We start from the raw sequence: 10,123 nt of genomic DNA on the forward strand, positions 1-10,123 counted from the left end.
GAATGATTCTCATCTGTCCATCCCACCTGAGAAGTCTTCACATGCCTGAGACGGACATCACCCTGATTTACTGGAGGATTAGAGCCTTGACAGTTATCCTCCATCTGACTTAGGCCCATCTACTGAGATGGTTTATAGGAGTGTGGCTGCTACAGGTGTTACAAGCTTTTTGGAGTCACAGGTGGAAGGTGGACAGCCAAGGTGGATGAGCAGCCCTGAAAAGGGTCTGGAAAGTTTTCACACCAATGATGCTGGTCCTCCTTGCACATCCATACTTGTGGTAGTATACAAATGGTGAAGTGCCTGATGATGTTGGAATGGAGGGACCCAGCTCTCTACTTCTGAGCATGTGCAGATATTTCTGTTTTGTATCCATTTACTGTATGGTCTTTTGGTTGACTTTTGTTGTTTATTCACTTTTTAGTCATGCCTGATTCAATATAAGATTTCCTTGGCAAAGATACTGGAATGGTTTGTCATTCCCTTCTCCAGCTCATTGGTCATCCAATCCTCATTGCCATCTTCTCCTCCTTGCCTATAGCCACATCCCGTTATAAAAGTTAGTTTGGGTTTTACCTCAAGAAAATTGAGGCAAAGAGGGTAAGTGACTTGCCCAGGGTCACATAGCTAGTAAGTATCTGAGGCCAGATTTAATCCCAGGAAGATGAGTCTTCCTGACTCCAGGTCCAAACACTCTATCCACTGTACCATCTAGCCTTTGATTGTCTGCTGAACCACAAGTGAGTATGAACACAAAAGCCACTAATTGGACAAATCCAGAGACTCTTGTTCTCTAAGTATGTTTAAGTGAAGATGAAGGCCTGGAGGGGGGAGGGGGGAGGCTTTTTCCTCGAAAACCACCATGAAGCTGGCAAGCACACGGTCTCCTAGGCAAGCCTGTACTGGGAATGGGGCTAGCTCTTGTTTCTGTCTTCTTGTCTTCCATTCAGGGCCTTGTACGATTTTGAAAGGTTGGCAGAACAAGCTGCCAGAAGTCCAAGAACAAGAGTCCATGCCAGAATTTACGGGTTATTAAATGAGGTAAGGTGCCAGCAAGGCCTGAAGAGTGACCTCTGGGATCCAGTTGAAGAATTGGGCAGCTGAGACTCAAATCCTATAAGCAAAGGAGTGGCCACATTTAGAAGGGAAGTTTTTTTTTTTTTTTTAATTTTTTTTAATATATTTTATTTGATCATTTCCAAGCATTATTCGTTAAAGACATAGATCATTTTCTTTTCCTCCCCCCCACCCCCCATAGCCGACGCGTAAGTCCACTGGGCATTAGATGTTTTCTTGATTTGAACCCATTGCTTTGTTGATAGTATTTGCATTAGAGTGTTCATTTAAAGTCTATCCTCTGTCATGTCCCCTCAACCTCTGTATTCAGGCAGTTGCTTTTTCTCGGTGTTTCCACTCCCATAGTTTATCCTTTGCTTATGAATGGTGTTTTTTTTTCTCCTGGATCCCTGAAAGTTGTTCAGGGACATTACACCGCCCCTAATGTAGAAGTCCATTACGTTCGATTATACCACAGTGTATTAGTCTCTGTGTACAATGTTCTCCTGGTTCTGCTCCTCTCGCTCTGCATCACTTCCTGGAGGTTGTTCCAGTCTCCATGGAATTCCTCCACTTTATTATTCCTTTGAGCACAATAGTATTCCATCACCAACATATACCACAGTTTGTTCAGCCATTCCCCAATTGATGGGCATCCCCTCGTTTTCCAGTTTTGGGCCACCACAAAGAGCGCAGCTATGAATATTTTTGTACAAGTCTTTGTGTCCATTATCTCTTTGGGGTACAGACCCAGCAGTGCTATGGCTGGGTCAAAGGGTAGATATTCTTTTGTCGCCCTTTGGGCATAGTTCCAAATTGCCCTCCAGAATGGTTGGATCAGTTCACAACTCCACCAGCAATGAATTAATGTCCCTACTTTGCCACATCCCCTCCAGCATTCATTACTTTCCTTTGCTGTTATGTTAGCCAATCTGCTAGGTGTGAGGTGATACCTCAGAGTTGTTTTGATTTGCATCTCTCTGATTATAAGAGATGTAGAACACTTCTTCATGTGCTTGTTAATAGTTTTGATTTCTTTATCTGAGAACTGCCTATCCATTTCCCTTGCCCATTTATCAATTGGAGAATGGCTTGATTTTTTGTACAATTGATTTAGCTCATTATAAATATGAGTAATTAAACCTTTGTCAGAGGTTTCTATGAAGATTTTTTCCCAATTTGTTGTTAGAAGGGAAGTTCTTGTAACCATTCTAACTTTGAGTTCACCGTCCCCAGAGACTGAGAGGAGGGAGCATGGCCTTGGAAATGGGAAGTGGGATTACTTTATAACTTTTTACTACATCAACTAGCAAATCCATTTGTAAAAACTAACTGAGGGGGCAGCTGGGTGTCTCAACGGATTGAAAGCCAGGCTCAGAGATGGGAAGTCCTGGGTTCAAATCTGACCTCAGACCCTTCCTAGCTGTGTGACCCTGGGCAAGTCACTTAACCCCCTAGTCCTTACCACTCTTTTGCCTTGGAACTAATACACAATACTGATTCCAAGACAGAAGGTAAGGATTTTTTTTTTAAGCTAACTGATGCCATTTGGTTAAATAATGGTGCTTATTAATGATTATCAATGGTATTAAGGAATTATTCATTGATATTGGGCAGAACACCTCAGAATTGGAGATTGAGTCGATAGCATTAGAAATACAGCCCAATTTCTCAAGGTAACCTAAACTCTAAGGGGGGAATATAGCTACCTGCCCTCTGGAGATCTGAATTTCCCAGTGCTAATGGGAATTGGGACAAAGATCCCCTTCCTTTCTCCTATCCCAAGCCTGATTAAGTTGTCTTTGGAAAGGAGACACCATAGGGACCACCATATTATCCACTTGCTTTTTTTAAGTTACTTTTTTAATAATAGGATATGGTTGATTAAATATTTACAGACAAAATAGATAAGGAAGAGAAGGTGGTAGTGAGTATTGGATGGCCAACTGTACCCTCCACAGCAATATCCACCACCACTGGTATTAAAATATAACGTGATAACGTTATTATATTCTTATATTCTTCTGGGAAGCAAATAGTACATTTTTGAATTGTCATTCAGGCATTCAGTCACATCTGGCTCTTCCTGATCCTTTGGACCATATCACACCAATACTGTCCATGGGGTTTTCTTGGCAAAGACACTGGAGTGGTTTGCCAGTTCTTTCTCCAGCTCATTTTATAGATGAGGAACTAAAGCAAACAGGGCGAAGTAACTTGCCCAAAGTCACAGAGTTAGTCTGTATCTGAATCTAGATTTGAACTCAAGTCTTCCTGATTCCAGGCCCAGTGCCCTATAAACTGAGCCACCTTGCTGCCTTCATCTTAAGATTATTGAACAGATATTTCATATTTGTCTTAGACTTGTACTATCAAAGCAACTCACAAAGTCCATATCTTTTTCTTTTTTAAACCCTTACCTTCCGTCTTGGAGTCAATACTGTGTATTGGCTCCAAGGCAGAAGAGTGGTAAAGACTAGGCAATGGGGGTCAAGTGACTTGCCCAGGGTCACACAGCTGGGAAGTGTCTGAGGCCAGATTTGAACCTAGGACCTCATGTCTCTAGGTCTGGCTCTCAATTCACTGAGCTATCCAGCTTCCCCCTCAAAGTCCATATCTTTTGGAAAGCCAGGCATAACTCATTAGTCCCTTCAAGTACAGAATGATTCTCGGTAGTCATTTTTTCTTCCAAGAAGCAAAGAAACACTTGCTGCCGGGCAGCTAGCACAAGATATAATGTAAAAATCTCGAACCTTTTTCTTATTCATTTTAACATATATGTATACCTAGCCTGCTTTCCCCCCTTTTTCTTCTACATTTTTCTGCCATCTCTGGACACCAGAAAGAAATAGAAAATATGATGGTAAATTGTCCTGGGCATCGAATATGAAAGTCATTTTTGCACTATGGAAAAATTATTTGAGAAGAGGCGCCCCATGGTTTATGATAAAAGATGCCAGAGGTACAAGAAGTTGGGTTTTCAGCTTGCAGTGGTAATTCTGGGAAATGCCATAAAACCACTCAGGAGCCTTGAAAAAGAAGAAAATAGAGATAACATCGGACCTTGGAACCCCCCATGATCGACTTTCTTGAAGTATTAAACTGAATAACACTCACCTGGCTTGCTGGACAAGAGTTGGATGGCTGTGACTATTTCTTATACTCCTCCAACAAAAAGCCTTTGGGGCAATACGATGGCCCCTAGGATGTCTCCATTCCAAAGCACCTTTACTAGTCAGCCAGAAGATGCAATTCATTCAAATCAAAATTATTTAATGGATGCCATCATTAGGAAAGTGGCAACGAGGGCAAAATCTTCCACAAACACACATAGCATCTGTGGAAAGTATCTACCTTAATGCACAAAGTTTTGAAAGTGGAGCATTGTAAAATATTTTCCTAAAAAGCCATTTGTTTATGACATGGAAACGTCAAATACTGAGAGAGAACATTATAATTTTAGACCTTTCTAGGAATTATGAGGTGCTGCTGCTCAGAAGTGTTAGAGCAAACATCAGTAATTTTATTTTCACTGTAGAAGAGAATCCAGGAGACTCGGGATTTCAGAATTTGCCCAAGAGCAGCCCTATTGCTCTAAAATTCTCTAGAACTCTGCTAGAATTCTGCTTTAGCAAGATAGCATAAAGAATTGCACTGTGACCAAGCTGAATTTATACCAGGAATACACCCAGTTTTAGGAAACTATGTGCATAATTCACCATATAATACAAAATAAATTAAAATAATTTTAATATTCCAATAGAAGCAAGAAAAGTTTTTCCCCAAATATAATGCCCATTCCTGTTTTTAAAAAAAGAAAACAAAAACACCAAAAGCACAGGAATAAACAGAGCTTTCCTTAAAATGAGAAATAGAAGTTATTTAACTTTAAGAGCAGGCATTATCTATAATGGGATGAGCTAAAAGCCCTTCCAATAAGATTAGGGATGAAGCAAGGGTGTCCATTATCACCATTACTATCCGATATTATACTAGAAATACTAGTTAATAGTAAAAAAAAAGAAAAGAAAAGAAAAAGAAATTGAAGAAATAAACATAAGCAATGAAGAAGTAAAACTATTGTTTTTTGCAAATGATAGAACCCTAGAGAGTCAATTAAAAAGCTTATCAAAACAATTAATAACTTCAGAAAAAATGTAGGTTATAAAGTAAACCCACATAAATCATTAGCATTTCTGTGTATTACCAACAAAACCCAGCAGGAAGAAGCAGAAGGGAAAATTCCACTTAAAATAATTACAAACAGTATAAAATATTTGAGAGTTTATCTGCCAAGACACACATAAGAACTTCATAGGAACAAAATTACATAATACTTTTTTACATAAATAAATACACATCTAAATAATTGGATAAATATTAATTGTTCATGTGTAGGCTGAGCCAATATAATACAAATGACAATTCTTCCTAAATTAATTTACTTGCTTGGTGTTGTACCAATCAAATTACCAACAAAACTCATCTAGAGGAATATAAGGTCAAGAATGTCAAGAGAGTTAACAACAAAAAAAAATTGGAAGGAAGGGTTCCCGGCAGTACCAGATCTTAAAGCAGTACTACAAATCAGTAATTATCAAAACAATTTGGATCTGGGTAAGAATAGAGGAGTTGATCAGTGGAAAAGATTAGGTACATGATAAACAGAAGTAAATGGGCACAGAAACCTAATGTTTGGTAAACCCAAAGATCCCAGCTATGAGGACAAGACAAAAACTGTTGGGAAACTAGGCATAGACCAACACCTTATATCATATACTAGGATAAGTTCTAAATGGGAATATAATTTAGACATAAAGGGTACTATCATGAGAAAATTAGAGGAGCAATCACCTTTCAGATTTATGGATGGGGGAAGAGTTCATGACCAAACAAAAGATGGAGAGGTTCACATAAGGTAAAATAAGTCATTTTGATTATATGAAATTAAAAAGGTTTTCTAAAAACAAAACCAAGGCAGCTAAAATAAGAAGAAAAATGGGAAACTGGTGGGGAGTGGGGGCAAATTTTCATAGGAAATTTTTCTGATTAAGATCTCCTTTCTAAAATATATTCATAACTGAATCAAGCCTGCAATAATATAAGCCATTCCCCAATTGAAAAATGGTCAAAGGACATGTATGAATAAATAGTTTTCAGGAGGAAAAATCAATAAGGGAAAAAAGTTCTAAATCAGTAATAATTAGAGAAATACAGATTAAAACAACCTCACATCCAACAGATTGGCTAGGATGACAAAAAAAGGGAAATGACAAATGCTCAAGGATATGTAAGAAAATGGGTATACTAATACACTGTTGGTAGGACTGTGAACTAGTCGAATCAAATGCATGAGAAGCAATTTAAACTATGCCCAAAAAGCTATTATACTGTGCATACCCCTTGACCCAGAAATTTTGCTACTAAGGCTATACCCTAAAGAGATCAAAGAAAAAAGATATAGGTCCCATATGTATAATAATATTTCTTTATTTAGAATATTTGCCATGGTTACATGATTCATGATGCCCCTCATCTTTCCTCCCACCTCCCGGAGCTGACAAGCAGTTCCACTGGGTTATACATGTATCATTGTTTACAACCTATTTCAATGTTATTCATATTTGTAATAGAGTGATCTTTTAATGCTATCACCCCAATTATATCTCCATCAAACTACATGATCGATCCTATGTTTTCCTTTTACAATTTTCGTTTGTTTGTTTGTTTGCCTTCTCAGTGTATGAAAGAGTGAGAAGATGGAGGAAGGAAGTTTAGAAGTGGAAAAATAAAATTAAAAAAATATGCTTTTAAAAAGTGGTTTTGTTATCCTTCTGGGTCATTCAAAGTAGGAAAACAGATTAGAGCATCAATGAGGGCTGATATAGGAGATTTGTGAGTTATTTTACTCATTCATGTCTGTAGTTAGAAATCTGACCTAGGTCCTTTGAAAGCCATAAGATCCAGACATGGAGAAAAGGGACTTAAAGTAGCTAAATTCTAATGTGGAAATATATTTTACATGATCATACATGTATAACCCAAATTTACTTGCTTGCCAGCTCAGGGAGGGGGAAGGGAAGAAGGAAGGGAGACTATTTGGATTATATAGCTTTAGAAAATGTATGTGGACATTTTTGATTACATGTAATTGGTAAAAAACAAATTAAAAAATAAAATAGCTAAGTTCTGCTTGGCTTATATAACGTTGGTCCCAAATCCCTTTTTGGTGGCTTATTGGTATGTGCTCTATTAGCCAAGCAGAACTGCAATGGCTCCAAAGAAATGTGAGTTCTTCAGATTTAGCCATTGCCATTCCAAATGTTCATTTGGGCCATTTGTGCTTGACAATGGTGGAGCTTCTAAGCTTGCGTAGGTCTGATCAGCCACAGTTGGACACACTGTACATTGACTCCAGTGCAGTGATGTCACTTCAGCTGTCTTCCAGTAGAAAGGACAACCACCAACCAATATGGAGCATCCCAAATCCCTAGTCCAGAAAACCTCTTGGTGCTGATATAAAGCACTTAATCCTATGCTTATGAGAACCCCTTGGTACATTAAATGGACAAACTGATTTATTCAGTTATTGTCCATGCTATTTCTAATACAGCAGCACCTCTCATATTTGTTCTTTGTTTTCACTTCGCAATGGCATGATTAATACGAAGTCCTCTTACAACCCTTCTAGACTATTGCAATAGCCACTGATCAGAACTTTCTTCCTCCTCCACTTTCTTCCTCTCTAATTTCGTCTTTATTCTGCTGCCAAGATAATCTGTCTTTTGCATACATGAAGGATACAGGGGTTTGCTGTGTCATACAGAATGTCAGCCAAGACAGCCGAAATAGATTTCCTTTGCCTTCCCTCCTTTCCATCCCTGCCACAATTTTACTAGTATCTTCCTGAAGTTCAGGGAAATTGAAGCCTAGGAAAATGTGCATCCCCATAAAGGCATGATAGGAATGGGAAAGGGCACTCTAAGAGGGCTGAATGGGCTTGTCTCCAGGCTCAAGAGGAGGCAGCTGGAAGGACAGACCTTGTAATTTCAGGCAGGGCAAAGAGGAATGAGAAGCATTCTTTTTAATAAAGCTGAGAGGGCTTGGGATCCCCAGTTGAGGGAGAGAAAAAAGAGGGAAGCACAAGATTACAAAGAGGACAATGGGAGGAAGAAACCATGAAGCCTCCCTCCTTTTGGTGCTGCTTAGGTAGTAACAAGATGAGGAAAGGAGTTCTAAGTTCAATTCTGCAGCAATGACTTGAGCTGACAGAGAAGGTGATTATTATAAAAAAGTATTAACAATTGACTCCAGGCAAGCATCTTGGCAGAATAAAGGTAAGAGAACATTTCCGGAGAACAGAAGCAGTGTGAAGAAGCAGCGAAATAAGGCTCCTTTAAACAAGGAACAAGCCTGAGGAGACTCAAAGGCTGAGGAGAAGGGGTGAGCTGGGATTGACTGAGGGAAAAAGCAGCTGAAGGGACTCAGAACCTTGCCAAATGACCATTGAAGAGGCAAAGAGCTGTTTGGACAGCTGCTCCAGCTCAAACATAAGGCAGCTCTCCCTCCCTCTAATATTTTGTATAAATGGAGATTTTGAACCCCAGACTTCAATCCCCAGAAGTCCTTGGTGTTTCCCCGAATTCCCTATAATCTCGCCTGAGTCCCCAGGTTGGCAAGATCACAATTGTGCCCAGCAAAACATTGGTTTTGCTGTCTCTCTCTCTCTTCTATTTCCCCCTTATCTCTAACTATTGTAGTTTTCTTCTTAGAGGGTAAAATTTTGTATACACCTGCAGTTAGAAATTTTGGGGGTGCAGGATGCTTATGTTTAATGATCAATTGGGGAGACTAGTCCCCCAATCATCATCAGGGGGTATTGTGATTTTTAGATTTTCCCCATCTTGCTTAGTCTAGCACCCAGGAATGTACACACCCACACTACACTGGCATGTGCTAGCAAATGACAAAACAGAAACAATTGATTGTCCCCTGGGCTGTCCTAAGCCAAGCTTGAGCCACATGTGAGATGCAGGAAGTGATGTAGAGAACTGCCTTTGGAGTTCTTGTCACTTCCTGTGAGGAGGCTGGGTGCCAGTTTGATCCTGGAACTCGAGCCTGGAGGAGCTCCCTCAGACAGCTTCCTTGAATCAGTCATGTGGTGAGTGATAAGACTGACTCCCCTTTCCCTTAGCTCTCAGGGGAAGGCTGCCCTTGGCCAAGACCTTGAACTCCTGCCTGGCTCAGCCTGAGCCAGAGCAGTTTGAGTTAACTCTTTTCTTTCTCTCTCTGTCTCTCTCTCTCTCTCTGTCTCTCTCTCTGTCTCTCTCTCTCTCCCTCTCTCTCTGTCTCTCTCTCTCTCTCTCTCTCTCTCTCTCTCTCTCTCTCTCTCTCTGTCTGTCTGTCTCTGTCTCTCTCTTAATTTCTTCCTTCTATTGTAATTAAATCACCATAAAATTCCATTCTGACTTGAGTGTTTCATTTAGGATTTAAGAAATTAAAACCTTGGTGACCAATAATTATTACATTCAGTCTCAACCCTAAATTTACCCCTTACAATTTATAGCAATAATATCTTCACCACAACCTCACCCCTGCTAGGAATTTTTTTCAGACACTTACTAGTTATGTGATCCTAGGCAAATCACTTAACCCTGTTTACCTCAGTCCCTCACCTGAAAAATAAGGTGGTTGCCAATATATAAATAGTTAAAGCCCCAGCTGTGTGACCCTGGGCAAGTCACTTGACCCCCCATTGCCTAGCCCTTACCACTCTTCTGCCTTGGAGCTAATATACAGTATTGACTCCAAGATGGAAGATAAGGGTTTTAAAAAAATAGTTAAAGGACATAAATTGGCAGTGGATGAAGTGCAGGGTCTAGAATCAGGAAGACTCATCTTTCTGAGTTCAAATATGGCCTCAGACACTAGTGTTGTGACCTTGGGCAAATCACTTAACTCAGTTTACCTCAGTTCCTCTTCCATAAAATGAATTGGAGAATGAAATAACAAATACTTCATTATCTTTGTCAAGAAAACCTCAAATGGGGTCACAGAGTAGAATACA

Source organism: Monodelphis domestica, chromosome 7 (genome assembly GCF_027887165.1).
Source record: "Monodelphis domestica isolate mMonDom1 chromosome 7, mMonDom1.pri, whole genome shotgun sequence".
Classification (NCBI taxonomy): domain Eukaryota; kingdom Metazoa; phylum Chordata; class Mammalia; order Didelphimorphia; family Didelphidae; genus Monodelphis; species Monodelphis domestica.